The following is a 15,225-nucleotide window of genomic DNA, read 5'->3' as shown; positions in this document are numbered from 1 at the left end:
CCCCTTCCCCTGTACCGGGATACCCTCCCCAGAAAGTCTTCTGTAACAGAGAGAGTGAGCACGTTTCCAGGAAACACACAGCTCTCCCCCAGCTTGTGAGCACTGGTCTATAAATACACCCAGACAGGCTAGGCTGGAGCCTCCATGCCCCGAGGGCATCTGGATCTGGCTGCCTTTGTCCCCTCAGCAGTTTCGTCACCCAGCAGACTGGGGGTGGGGGCCAGGAGCACAGCTGTCCCAACCTGAGCCCACTTAGGACACCCAAGCAAGCATTTAGCGTCAAGAGCTGTGAAGGGCAAACCCAGGGCCAAGTTGACTCCACAGTGGGATGGGAGGGGGATCCCCAGCCAGCAGTTCCAGGACCATTCAGGTAAGAGGCAGAGAAACAGGGCGAGGTGAGTTTTCCCCCACCTGATTCTATGATCCTGGCAGTGGAAGCAGAGAGACAGACAGAAACAAAGAAACTGATTTTTTCTTAAATGTAGGGAGGAGGGAGGCGAGTGGTAAGGTAAAGTTGTGTGTTGCAACACCGATGACCTGCGTTCAGTCCCAAATCTGGCTTTTGAAAGTGGTTCTCTGACCTCCATAAATGCAGTCTGACACCTGCAGACCTGCACGTGTACACACACACACACACACACACACCACCACCACCACCACCACCACCACCATCATCATTTAATTACATACATGTGTTGGTGTACATGTACCATATTGGCTCAGTGGATAGGCTCAAGGACACCGGCTGCCTCCATCCAGTGGGCTCCGCCCTGATACCAGAGTCACACAGCTGTCTGAGATGCCACAGGAATTCCCCCACTGCTCTACCCAGGAAGTCTATCCACCCCTTCCAGTGCTCTGTTTGTAAAATCCTGTCGCCAACATGCCGTGTCATATAAATAAAAGTCTCCGAGTCTGAGGCTTAAAAAGACAGTGTCACACCACGAAGCCAAGAGGTCTCTACATGCTGTCCCAGGCACAAGGGATTCATCGTGTTTGGGCTGTAACCTTCTCTTGCTGTGGCTGTGGCATAGACTTACAGTCCCAGCTTCTTGCCAGGCTAAGGCAGGAGAATGGCTTGAGCCCTGGGGTTTGAGGTTATCCTGAGCAACTTAGTAAGGCTACCATTTTGGCTGCAACCCTCTCCACAACCACATGGGCAGAGAGCTGCAGTGGACAGGCTTGGAACCCAGAATTACCAGGCTTAGAGTGCACCGGAGAGACAGTAGGACGCCATTGCCCACGTCACACACAGGAGAGTGCCATTACAGGTACTTCTTCCCGGAAAACAGTCCATCAGGGAGGGTGTGTGGTGAGGGCTCTGGGGTAGCGTCTTCAGATCTACTCCACCATACCTTAGACGTGAGGAGCTAATGACACCGTGCCCAGTGGCTTATCTGGCACCTATGATGGTACGAGGAGGGCTCAGGAGAACAGGAAGTGGTCTGCTGTGGTGCCCAGTGCTGTCCAGGATCTGCTTGGAGAAGGTAACCGTAGACCTGCCACCTGCAGACATGGCGGCCTCCTAGCCCCTGTCAACAGAGAGAGCCATGCTGATTTGGAGACTACTCTGTTGAAGCTATTCTCTTTTGTTCCTTCCAGCAACTCTCTGAGTGCCAAGTGATATCTCCGTCGATCAGGAAAACAAGGTAGGGCGTGAGCAGCTGTTGTGGGCGCAGAGCTAGGAGGGTAGACACAGCAGAGCTAAGATTCACCTTTCCCCAAGCTTCTCCCCACGTCACGCACCTCTCACATGTGAAGCACCCCCCCAAGCCTCCCTCTGCCCTGCTGGGTTCCCTGTGAAGAGTGCATGCCCTGTGCGGATACCCAGCATCCTAGGTTAGGGTGTGGTCAGGGGCAGAGACCCTGGCTTCCATCCCGGTGCCCACCCTGTGTGCACATACACACACACACTCTCCCAACAGCAGCCCTCTGGTGTCCTGCACACTCGCCACACAGGACCACAGCAGTGCCACACAGGACCACAGCAGTGCCACACAGGACCACAACAGCAGTCTGGTTGTGCACTGACCTCCTGCACATGCTGCGGCTGACAGCCAAGTCCTTAGATGTTATTCAGGTTGGGTAATCTGAGTTTGAAAACAAAACAAGCTACAGAGTTATCAGACCAAGACCTGCCCTCTGCTTCACCGGGGTTCTGCCTCAGCAAGTGGGGGGAGGAAGAGGGGCAGAGGCCACCTAAGGAACCAGTTCAGACTTGACCTGATGTTTTAGACCTGCTGGCTGTACTTCCTGTGGTTACTTACTTAGCTTCTCTGAGCTTACCTTTCTGGTCTTCCTTGCAGAAACAGGGTATGAAAAAAAAAAAAAAAGCAAACTGTAAAGCCCTGAATTATCAACACCACCATGTGACCCACCAGTCCCTCAAGGACAGGAGTCATGGTGCAGCCGTCTCCTGTCACCTGCCTAGACACATCCTCTGGTTACATCACCTCCTCCAGGCTCTGGAGGCCATTGTGGCTGAGCCTCTCCAGCACCTGCCCCTGGTCTTTCTCCAGGGCTGTCCCTCCATGCTTGTTCAATGGCCTCGCTCTATAGGCTCCTGTCTGTGCCCCATCTTAAGGAGGAAGCCCAGGACATGCCCTTCAGTCAGTCAGTGTCCAGGAAGCGGGGTTCAGGCACGTAGGGACAAAACAGAGCAGCTGAGAAGGGCTGGGTCAGTCTTGTCTGCTTTTCAGATTGCACCCAGACCAGATGAATGTCCCCCATGGAAATTATCCATAGACCCCTCTCCTGCAGGAGGTACCCATGTGCATCCCAGCAGCCCCTCTTCTCCAAGATCCGAGGTCATCCTGTGTGGTCACAGCCCAGAGTCCAGGACATGGCCTGACTCCCCTGCACACAGACAGGGTTACACATGTGGACACACACGCGCACACACACACACACACACTCCCAAATGCAAACACACCTAGAGGAAGTCAGAGTAGGAAACGGTGATTGACTTCTCGTAGATAAGCACTCAGGCCCAGTTAGTTCAGACTTCATGGAACTCCTGGTTCCTTTTCTGGGCCAAGTCACACCTGGCCTGGAGCATACCTGTTGGGACCAGTTCCTTCCCACCAGCGGCAGTTTGGGACTAAAATGGAGACCTAGCGCCCCCTGCTGGTAATTCTGAGAACACACCCCAGGATGATCGATTAAAAACTGGGAAACAACGGAGAATGTATGGAGAAGATGAAGGGCGCAGAGCTTTCCTTTCTTTTTTATTTCAGGAGACCACAATGAGTCCTGTCCATTCTTCCAAAGGCAGATGTCATCTCTCTGCTGTGTGGAAGGGACGATGAAGTTCAGTGTCCCTAGTGAATCTTTAGACACACTGTAGAGTAAAAGAGCAGCCAAATAATCCCATTCTGTCTCTGAACCCAGAGCCAGTGAAAGAGACATACCCTGGATCTGAAACCTAAACAGCAAAAGGAAGGCTTTTAGCCCTGAACCCAGACCCTAAGAAACACACCCTGACTCTGAAACCAGAGCCAAAGAAACACACTTTGGCCCTAGAACCAGAGCCAGTGAAAGACATGTGCCCTGATATTAGAGCCAGGGAGATAAAACAACTTGGGCCCGAAATCAGAGCCATCTCTGCCCCTGACCAACTGAAACGCAAAACCAACCAATCCCTGAGCAGAAAAACCAACCGATCCCTGAGCACCCTGACTCTGAATCCAGACCCAGTGAAACACACCCCAGATCTGAAACCTGAGCCAGTGAAGAAATATTTTATCCCTGACCTAGAACCAAAGAAACACACCCTGACTCTGAAACTAGTGCCAAAGAAACACACTGTGTCCCTAGAGTCAGAGACAGTGAAAGACATACACCCTTACCATAAATTATAGCCAAAAGGCTAAAAAAGACCAGTGAAAGAAACACAGTTTTGTTCTGAAATCAGAGCCACCTCTGCCCCACCAACTAAACTAACCAATCCTTGAGCAGGAAAACTACCCAATCCCTGAGCAAAAAAACCTCCCCCTGGGAAAACTCCGCCCCCAAGAAGCCCTATATAAGCCCCTCTACCTGTTCAGTTGCTGGCTGTGCTTAACCCACCCTGGCAGAGGCAGCCACTCTCCTGTACTTCCCCTTCCCAAATAAATCTCTTTCTCACAAGAGTCTTGGATGAAGATCTTCATTCACCTGTGCAGAACAAAAGAGCCTTGGTGAGAGGCCCCTTAGGGGACTTCGCAGAAAAACCTTGCTGAGATGTTCCTTGGGGGGGGGCTAAGCAGAAAAAATAACTTTTCGCTGGAGCGGGAGGAGATTGCTACATTTCTGGAGGGGCTTCCGCTTTAGCAGAGTGTAGCAGAGAAGTAACACCATGGGCTGAGGAAGAAGTGCATAGCTCTGCTAGGCATTCCTCTAGGGGAATGGAGCAGAGCTCAGCTGTAATTGCTCTCTGTAGGAGAGGAGAAGGATTGCTATATTCTGCATGGAGACTGTTGGCACTTCGGTCAGATCGGGTCGGACAGGTATTCTGGCACTCAGGAGTCACAGAATACTGAGTGTTACACAGCTCAGGTGGAAAGCTTACAGCCTTGCCTCAGGGAAAGGCTTCCCTAGTGTATCAGTTCCACTGGGCAGGACAGGGTCTTCCAGCTGGGGATATTCCCCCAGGGTAGCAGTTTTGCTCGACAGGAGGTTTCTTTGGTGAAGTTGCTACAGTTCAGCTCTGCTCCGGGAGAGACGAGAGTGGACAGCAGAGAGCGGAGTATAACAACTCCACTCGGCCAAGGGAAGGTTTCCTCTGCAGAAGTGTTAAAGACCTGCTCCCTCTGCTCTGCCCAGGGTCGCCTCTGCTCCGCCCCCGCAAAAGAAGATCTTCACCCAAAGCTCATCCAAGGAGTTTATTGGGAGGGAAGAATCCAGGAGAGTGGCTGCCCTCTGTCAGAGTGGCAGAGGACAGCTGGGTAGAGCGAACAGCCACAAGCTGAACATACACAGGGTTTACATAGGGCTTTCAGGGTGGGGATTGGTCCGATTTTAATGCTGAATTCAGATTGGCTAGAGCTCTGCTCAAAGATTGGTTAGTTTTCTGCACAGGGATTAAGGTCAGATTTGGCTCTGGTTTCAGGGCCAAAGAGTGTTTCTTTCTCTGGTCCTTTTCAGCCTTTTGGCTCCAATTTTAGGGCCAGGGTGCATTTCTTTCACTGACTCTGATTCCAGGGACAAAGTGTGTTCTTTTGGCACTGGTTTCAGGGTCAGGGTACATTACTTTGGTTCTGGTTGCAGGGCCAAAGTGTGTTTCTTTGGCTCTGCTCAGGGTGTGTTTCTTTGACTGGTCCCTTTTCCCTACAGAGACCATCCCCCACCACACCCCAGCTACAGGTAGCCTGGCTTCTGGACAAGTCAGGACACCTTTCCCTCCAGGGCTGAGCTGCTGTATTATGACTCCAACTTCCAGAGTTTGCAGTTCTGTCCTCCAGGATTGTTGTACGGTGGCTGTAGGTATAGCTTGGCTTCCTGATGAGTCAGGATTTCTTACTCTCTATCAGCCAACACTCCTCCTTCCACCTTAAAAATGTTTACTCATTTGTGTGTGCGCGAACACACATGGGGATCAGAAGCAAACCCTTGGAGCCAATTCTTTCTACCATGGGTCCTGGGACTCCATCTCAAGTTGTCAGGCTTGTGCCTGAAACAAGTGCCCTCAAGTTCAGTTTACCCCCTGAACCCTCGCGCTGCCCCAGTACTTTTCATTTGCTTTTACTTAGGGTGTGTGTGTGTGTTTGTACGTCTGCACACGCACGCACATACACATAATGCAATAGGAGGGTGAAGGTCACAGAACAACTTGTTTCTCCTCTTCTTCCTTGTGGGTCCCAGGTATTGAACTTGTCATCAGTCTTGACCTAAGGCACTCTTATCTACTAACCCATCTCACCCATCCCAACACCTTCCTCAACCTCACCCCACCCACCATCCTAGCCATCTCTGTGTTGAACTGGATGTTATACACCCCAGGAGATGGCCAGAGGCCGTGTGAAGTCTCTGCAGGGAGCCACTTGCTTCCCACACAGTCAAGACGGAGCACATGTCCTGCTTTTTGTGGGCCTGGCCACTTGGTCTCGATCTCTGGATATTCATCAACAGTAAGTGCTTTGACTTTAAACTTCAGGATGGTCAGCAGGCTACAAAAGAGCTAGGGGCTACCTCTTCCCACTCCAATCTGGTCCTGGCTGTAGGGAAAAGGGACCAGTCAAAGAAACACACCCTGAGCAGAGCCAAAGAAACACACTTTGGCCCTGCAACCAGAACCAAAGAAATGCACCCTGACCCTGAAACCAGTGCCAAAAGAACACACTTTGTCCCTGGAATCAGAGTCAGTGAAAGAAATGTACCCTGGCCCTAAAATTGGAGCCAAAAGGCTAAAAAGGACCAGAGAAAGAAACACACTTTGGCCCTGAAACCAGAGCCAAATCTGACCCTAATCCTGTGTAAAAAAGTAACCAATCCCGGAGCAGAGCTCTAGCCAATCTGAGCTCAGCACTGAAATCGGACCAATCCCTACCCTGGAAAAACTTCCCCAACCCCAGGAACCCCTATATAAACCCTGTGTATGTTCAGCTTGGCTGGTCCAGCTGTCTTCCAATAAACACCTTTGGATGAGCTTCGGGTGAAGATCTTCTTTTGGGGCTGCGACAGAGCAAAGGCGACCCTGGGCAGAGCAGAGCAGAGCGAGCATAGGCGACCCTGGGCAGAGCAGAGCAGAGCAGAGCAGAGCGAGCAGCGCTGTAACACTTGCCCGGGAAACCTTCCTTGGCAGAGCGGAGTTGTTACACTCTGCTCCCGCCCGGCTCCCTGCTCTCCGCTCAGCTCTCCAGGAGCAGAGCTGAACTGTAGCAACTTCGCCCGAGAAACCTCCTGCGGAGCAAAACTGCTACACTAGGCGAACATCCCCAGCTGGAAGACCCTGTCCTGCCGGAGCGGAGCTGATACACCGGAGAAGCCTTTCTCTGAGGCAAGGCTGTAAGCTGCCAAGCTTACTGCAACCTGTGGTGGTCCTTGGCTCCCGAGCTCCAGGATACCTTTCTACCTGAGCTGTGTAACACTCAGTATCCTTGGCTCCCGAGCTCCAGGATACCTTTCCACCTGAGCTGTGTAACACTGGGTATTCTGTGACTCCCGAGTGCCAGAATACCTGACCCACTCCTGTTCCATCCTGTCCTGACCCATCCCGACGAAACGCTTACACTGGCTACCTGCAACATAGGTCCCAACATAATCTTTTCAGTCTCCAGGCACCTTTGTAGGCTGTATGTGACTGCTGGTGACGGTGACAAGCAACTGTCACCCTCGGGAGGGCTTCCCTGTGTCACTCTTCCTCCTGGTCTCTTAGATGGTCAAGCTTCACCCAGAGGTCAACGGGACAGCCAAGGAGCCCCCTGATGCTATACAATGATGACAGGAGAAGAGTTTGGGGCCATATTAACGGGGACCCAGATCCCAGCTCTGCAAGCCAGTGTTACTTCAGGCAGCCTGCTCACCTTCTGAACCTCTGTTTCCCAAAATGTCCATCAGGACCATTGTCCTTGTGACCTGGTGTCGTATGGAAATGGAACGTAGCACTCCAGTGACATGGAGGAATGAGCTCTCCATGTCAAAGGCCTGGGACCATCAAGGGTAAACAGAATATCTTGCTGAAATCTTAATTTTATCAGAAGAAAGGGGGGGAAGTCTTTTGAAGTAAACAGAAAAATATAAGCTTCGAAAATATGTGGAAGAAGATACAATCTAAGAAAGAATTTTGACTTATACACTTACTTTGGGCTGCACTTTAAACTTGTGGACAAGGATTGTCTAAAGGTCACTGTCTGCTTCTGGCAATCATTAATAGAAGCATGTAAAACTCTAGTGCCCATGGAGAGCCAGCTCTGATGTATAGAGCCCTTGACTCTCGGCTTCAGTCTCCCGGCCTTCAGAAGGCTGAGGCCCTTCTGAGTGAGTCTCAACACTCTGAACAGGGCAGCCTGCAGCAGGGTCTGTCATGTCCCCTGGAATGAGGTGATGGTGACCTGTTCTCTAGGTTCCAAATGTCATGTCTGGAGCTTTCTTACCTTGAGAGCTATTGAGGGTCAGGATGCAGGGATCCAGACCTCTGATGAGTCAGTGAACCACACCATGAAAAAGAGGCCGTGGGTGCCCAGCAGCTCTGGCAAGAGGAATCCTCTGAGGCCTCCTTCCTGTAGCACACCCACGTCTGCCGTCTGTGCCACTGTGGGGCTGTAAGGAGGTGGCTCTGACTCCCACTCACCCCAATAAACAATAGCCCAACATGCAAAGAAGGGGACCCATGTGTTCTAAAAGGGCATTTTAATCATTAATACATTTGTCTATTTTTAAAATCTCGGGGCTGGAGGTGGCTCAGCAGTTATAGCGCTGCTCGCTGGTCATATAGAGGACCAGAGTTCGGTTCACAGAACCCACAACAGGCAGCCCACAGCTGCATGTAACTCTACCTCCAGGGGATCCAGTGTCCTCTTCTGGTCTTCACAGGCACCTACACACATGTGCACACACACACACACACACACACACACACACACACACACACACACAAACGATAAATCTTTAAAAAAGAAAGCATGAAACAAAGACACGAGAAGAGACGGGGAGACTTCAACGGAACTCCACAATTGCTGGCCACTGTGCCTGCCTATGAGACAAAGACTGCTGAGTTTGGGAACGTGGAGAGAGGACAGAGGAGACTCAATACCCATGCCATGCTGGCCAACAAATGGCCAGAGTCACAGCTAGCTACAGGAGCAGCCCACTGTGGATATGACAGCCACTCCTGGCGTCAGAGAGGTTGAAAGGGAAGAGGGTGTGGCTCCACGGGGTGACGTCCTGAGAAACCTGGAGGACATGGGCCTGAATATTGACAATGGATCTGAAGCTCATAACAGAACAGTAATCAAGGCCTGAAATCCTAGCAGCTGGGGAGCTGGGCAAGAGAACACTGAGTTCAAGTCCACCCTGGGGTACCTAGTAAGACCACGTCCTTTGCATGCTCGCCCTTCTTGTTCATGAGATAGAGCCTTGTGACCTTGAAGGACATAAAACGCTGGCAGTCTGTGGAGTAGCTATGTGTGTGGAAGACTGAGCCCCAGGCACTGCGGTTGTTATCGAAAATGCTTTGGCTGTGGTAGGATTTGCACACCAGACCCTCTTGGCCACAGCACTCCTTTTTCACCTTGCTGCAAGGCAGTTCGGTTGCTCCCGCTCCCCAAGAAGCCCCCGCTACCCCGCCACTGCACCCCACACTAGCTGCTATCTTGCTTGGGGGCCTGCAGCTGATGACTACATCACACAGGGTGGGCACGCTCTTCCTCAAGATGAGCCATGACTGCCATGAAGGCTGCTTCAAGGGTCCTTGACGGGCTGACTCTGGCAAAGCCGCCCCCCTCTTCTTGCTTGGCTCCCTCCCTCTGTCCCTTTGTCCCTTTCTCTCCTCTTTCCTTTCTTCCTATCCTGTATATGTGTGCATGGATGCATGTGTATGAGCATGTGTGCGCACATTTGTGTGAGAGAGAAGGCTCAAGGGTATTGTCAGTGTCCTTTCTTCCTCCCTCCCTCCCTCCCTCCCTCCTTCCCTTCCTTCCTTCCTCCCTCCCTTCCTTCCTTTCTTCCTTCCCTCCTCTTCCTTCTTCTTTTGGTTTTTTTGAGATGGGAATTCTCTGTGTAATAGCTGTGACTGTCCCAGAACTTGCTCTGTAGACCAGTCTGGCCTCAACGCGCAGAGATGTTTGTCTCTCCGCCTCCATCACCCTCACCTGCCGTGGGATCCGCCATGGTCCCTCACCCAAGGTTCTCCTTCGAGCTTTATCCTAACACTGGTGCCGTCCTAACAGGCATCCAACGGATTTGTCTGAAGCTGAGGTGAAAGGCTGCTTCAGTTCCCAACAGCTTCATTAGCCGCCCCTCCTGTACCAATAGAGAGCGACACATCCGTGCAAACGTGTTTCCCCTGAGGCTGCGAATCAGGTTCTGTCAAGGCTGCCTGAGTTGAGCGAGAGAAAAACAATTTAAGGTGTGCACAGGTAACAGGAGCAAGCAGAGCGGAGAGAGGCACCCTCACTGGACAGGGTGGGGAAGGAAGAATGTAGGTATCTACTATCCTAGTTTAGGGGGTCAGGGCCCAGTCCAGGCAAGGCAGTGGCCACGTGATGGTCAGAAGCGTCTATGACATACACCACAGACGAAACGTGACAACGGGACTAGCTAAGTGATGCAGAACAACGGGCTGGTACATGCGGTAGAAGACAAAGAGAGTGAGACGTTTTTCATGAACACTGAGGGCATTTCTCTGACGTTGTGCCCATCTGCAGCAACTTCGAGTCTCTAAGTTCCCTTCAAGCACACTGTAATTCCGCAGGATCCCCACTCTGTGTGGATTTCAGAACCCGGTGCCGGGCTCAGAGGCGTTAGTAGCGGAGAGATGCCACCATCTCTTTCTAATGGAAAGTGGAGTAGAAAGGCCTAGCATTGCCCCTCAGCTCGCCTCCTGACCTTGATCTAGGAACTAATTGAAGGAAAGCCTTTTCGTACTCGGCCCTCTAGCGCCCTCTGCTGACAGGATTTGACATTGTGCCAGCTGTTCAGGAAAGAGCATCTGCAGAGGGTGGATTTTTTGGTTTGATTTAGTTAGGCTTGGTTTTGGTTTTTCAAGACAGGGTTTCTCTGTATTGCTTTGGAGGCTATCCTGGAAGTTGCTTTGTAGACCAGGCTGGCCTCGAGCTCACAGAGACCCACCGGCCTCTGCCTCCCGAGTGCTGCGCCACCACCGCCCGACTAGAGGGTGGATTTTTAACCAACAGGGTTACAAACTGATGTTGGATGTTACTAAATCCTACTAGGAGACCAGAGAGCTCTTTCTTAAAAACTCTTTGAACAATTTAATCGAGGGAATATTCCTGCCAGCCGAGAAATGAATCAAAATAAGGAACTCAAGAGGGAAAAAAAGGCTTAAAAGAAAAAGCAAAGACCCATTGGTGCGCATGCGTGATTGGGATCGCAGAGCTTAAATGGTGGAGACAGTCGGGTAGGGACTCCAAGGCCAGACTTGGCCGTATAGTGAGTTTGAGAACACCAGTTACATGAAACTTGTCTCAACCATCTCCAGCCCACAAGAGCAAATAATAACTAAGTCAAAATTATGCAAATGAAATAACTGTGATTTTTATGTTTTTGTAAACTTTGTTAGATAAACCTGCAAATAAAAATATATCACACACCAAATTAACTACACCCAAAGTGTCTATATGTCTCAGTGAACTTCTATGCCACTAGAACAGCCATTTTCAAGTTATGGAGCGTTACCCTGGATTTTATACTTCCACTATCAAATATATTTTTATGTGCTTATTCACCACCAAAAACTGAAAAACCTAGAATTGCGATTTTTGTGGCATTGAAATTCGCTTTGGTAAAACCTGGGAAGTACCAAAGAAATGGATGCACTCACATTCCACACAACTTAGGAGATGTCAACAGCTATGACCTCCTGGGCTCAAGTGATCTTCCTGTCCTTAGTTAACAGAGACTATAGACGAAAAACATTGTGCTCTGCCAGAAATTTTTTTCTGCATAGTTAAAAGATAAGAGGATAAACAAAGACAGGAGAGATCAAAGAAAATGTCGACCAAAACAGAGAAAGTAGCACAGCATAAAAACATCGTCCACTGTGGCCACACCTTTAATCCCAGCACTTGGGAGGCAGAAGCAGGTGTTTGGGATAGTCTGATCTATAGAGTGAGCTTCAGGACAGTCAGGGATATTACACAGAGAAGCTCTGTTTTTGAAAAAAAAACAACCAAACAAAAAATATTGTATACACAGAGAATAAATGAGAGGTGGCAGTTCCTGTGTAAAGTTTGGGGAATCTAGACTCACTCTCCATTAGAGAACCAGACAAAAGATTGACACCTGCTTGGAAGCACAGGGTTACTAAAAATGTCATATGAGACAATGGGTCAACATCTGGAAGAAAACAGGCATGGTGACAGGTGTACTGACACCTGGACCACTTTGGCCCTGGCTGTAGGTACCAATGCGAAGGAAGCTGAGGGACAGGTCATGTGCTTGGATGGCCCCTCAGAACCAGTGCATAAAAGACAGAACCTGAAATGGCTAAGATAGTGACTCCCCTCACCAGGATAATTGCACTGTGCCCAAGGTCAAGTTTTCTTCTCCCTGTACACAGTGGGCCCAGTTCAAGCCATCAAAAGCTCAGTTTCTGAAAGTGGATTCAGTTTTTCCAGACTGCCAGCACCTAGGCTTGCTAGACTCCAAATAAGCAAATGACTGTTTTCTTCTGAAGAAAATGACATCATCCTAAGCATCAATTATTCCTACAAACAGATCCACAAGTGCAAGCCTTGAACATAATGAAAAAACACCTGGGGGTGTCTGCTCCCACTCAGGAGGCGGAGAATCCCAAGAGAGCATTGCTCCCTGTATAATGTTGTGTGCTGCCTGGAACACTGATAAAAATCATAGTTTTGAAAATTCCTTCAGGGAGCAGAAGTGACAATGTAGGCAAGAAACATACACTCTCAGCTCATAAAGATACAAGACAGACTGCAAAGCACAGAGAAATTTCTAGAATCTACTGGTACCCGCTGAGGAAAAGGTTCTCATCCTGTCCTCAAATTACTTGAAATGAGCGATGAGCTGGATGGAACTAAGATTGCAGCAATCTTGTTTATCAGCTCAGGCCTGGAAACGCTCGGCCCTGCACTCCAGCATCCTGATGGAGGCCAGAGGGTATGCCCTCCCCGGGTATGTGTCTCATGTTCTAAGTTTCTACTCTTTCAGATAAAACTTAAAACAACCTTGAAAACAATAGGGAAAAGTCAGAATAGCTTAATTTTCACTTTGCAGTGGGGTCTCAGGTAACCCAGACCGAACAGAACTCAGGCACCTTAACTCATGAAGCCAGTATGGTCCTAACATCAAAGTCAGAAGTAAGAGCCTTGGATAATAGCTTGTTTCTATACTGCTAGCACTCAGGGAGATTGCAGTGAGTCTGCAGCAGGCAATACACACACACACACACACACACAAACACAAACAGACACAGAGACACACACAGACACAAAGAAACACAGACACACTAACACAGACACACACAGAAACATAGAAACACACAGACATACTAACACAGACACACACACACACAGAAACATAGAAACATACAGATATGCACAGGCACATAGACACACACAGACACACTAATATAGACACATACAACAGACACACATACATAGAAACACAGACACACACACAAGTACATAGCCATACACACACAGAGATACACACATACACACACACAGGGATACAAAGAGACACATACACACAGTTAATACATACAGAGACACATACACATGTACACGCACACACACATGCACACAAGCATGCACACATGCATAACACCCCACGGGACAAGGATGCTCGCTGCAACTATCATTCAACATTGCATGTAATTTGTAGTCAATATAATAGGAAGTAAGAAAGACTATACTTTCAGGGATCATTTCTATAGTTTGTTACAATAGGAAGTAAGAGAAATCAAAGTAAAACAGATTGAAAAATAAATGTCATGATTGTGTTTGTAGAAAATCCTAGGGTCTTCCAGAAGAACTACTTTAATTAATAAGTGGATTTAAAAGGGTCTCAAGATGCAGGAGCAGTATATAGAAATGGGAATACTTTATTTTATCCATGTTTTGCAATTCTGAGTCCTGAACCTGGGCCTTATACTGTACTGCTCCTCCCCACCCATGAACCACTCCATTTTTATGTGACAGAAACACTAGAAAAATGAACCCTTAATTGTCATTTACAGCAAAAATCTGGAGAACAAACAAAGGTATGTGTGACCTCTTTATCCTGAGAAACTGGACACCTTTGTTTACCTTCTGAAATGGAGGTTATGCAGCAGATGTACTGACCAGAGGACCCTACCCACCACCATGGATATTTAACTGCCATCCCAATTACAGTCTTAGCACTGTCCACCCAATGCAAAACTCCGTATGGAAACTAAAGAGTTAGAACAGCCAGAGACACCCTTCGAGAGTAAAAGAAGACGTCTACCCCACTCCAGATTTTCTCGTAAACTCACACCAATCAAGGCGACATGCGGCCAAGTCTGGTGGTGTGAGCCTCTGACCCAGCCACTCAGGAGCCCGGGAAGGAGAGAACAATTCAAGGCCTCCCTGGACTAGCCTCAAAAATAAAGGTGTGGCCTCAGAGGGCGGATTGGAAAATGGAAAATTAGAGTCCTAAGATAGACCCACACTCACGTGATAAGCGGTTTCCTGGAGGGGACAGGGACACCAATTGTCTTTGTCACCGTTCCATCATGGTGGCCATCTCTGAGGGTTGAACTCTGCAACCATCATGGCGGGGAGCCTGGCAGCCGGCGACAGACGAGATAACCAAGTGCTTACATGTTGAGTCATAAGCTCCAGGCAGCGGGAGACACTGGGAATGGCTCTTTTGAAACCCGAAGCCTGTCCCAAGTGGCACACCTTCCAATCCTTCCTACAGCTCTACCAACTGGGAACCAAGCATTCAAATCTGTGAGCCTATGGCCTTTCTCACTCAAACCTCCGTACAAACCACAAAAGATCCTCCTCCTCCTCTTCTGTCTTATCTGTAATTGACTAGTGGAATTTACTGAAAGGCCCTTCAACTAAATGTTTATCAAACTAAGCATACCTTCACTGATGCCAAAGGCATCATAAGAAACCCCACCTGAGAGAGGGAGACAGTGTCAACAAAATGGTAGAGGAGCAAGTCTTGGATCTTCCCCCTCTTATGGAGGGGAGTATAAATTTAATAATTCACAGACCAACTGGCCCTAGAAAAAGCTAGAAACCAGCTAAGAGCTTTTTGTACCCCTAGTCATTGTGAAGTGAGCCATATTGAAATTGGGTAGAAATCTGTAGCTTTCCCCTCTTGAATGACACTAAGCTCCCTCCATGTGCAGAGCGGTTGGGAGGAAATTTCAAACTCCTGTTTCCTTCAGGCTGAAGGAAAAGAGAACAAATGGCCAACATCCAGATACAGAGAAAAACTGGCAAAGGGCTCACTTCAGTCCCATCCACACCCGGCTGCTGAAAAATCGGGCTGATCCAATGGGGCAGTGTGGATTACCAAGTGTGTGGATTACCAGGTGTGCACACTAGGTGGCACTCCAGCATC

At 49.3% G+C, this 15,225-nt stretch overlaps 1 long non-coding RNA gene and 1 pseudogene across 1 annotated transcript; one reads left to right on the top strand and one right to left on the bottom strand.

Moving 5' to 3' along the window:
• Window positions 1–662: 662 nt before the first annotated feature.
• LOC121137090 lies at window positions 663–14,455 on the bottom strand. The gene is made up of 2 exons (XR_005874312.1): window positions 14,322–14,455; window positions 663–1,532 (listed from the first exon to the last, which is right to left on the bottom strand). It is a non-coding gene; the product is annotated as an uncharacterized LOC121137090 (long non-coding RNA).
• LOC121137395 lies at window positions 13,528–13,603 on the top strand (annotated as a pseudogene).
• Window positions 14,456–15,225: the final 770 nt, after the last annotated feature.

The sequence above is a fragment of the Mesocricetus auratus genome, unplaced genomic scaffold (assembly GCF_017639785.1).
Source record: "Mesocricetus auratus isolate SY011 unplaced genomic scaffold, BCM_Maur_2.0 Super-Scaffold_100676, whole genome shotgun sequence".
Lineage (NCBI taxonomy): Eukaryota > Metazoa > Chordata > Mammalia > Rodentia > Cricetidae > Mesocricetus > Mesocricetus auratus.
This window is presented reverse-complemented; position numbering and strand designations above follow the sequence as displayed.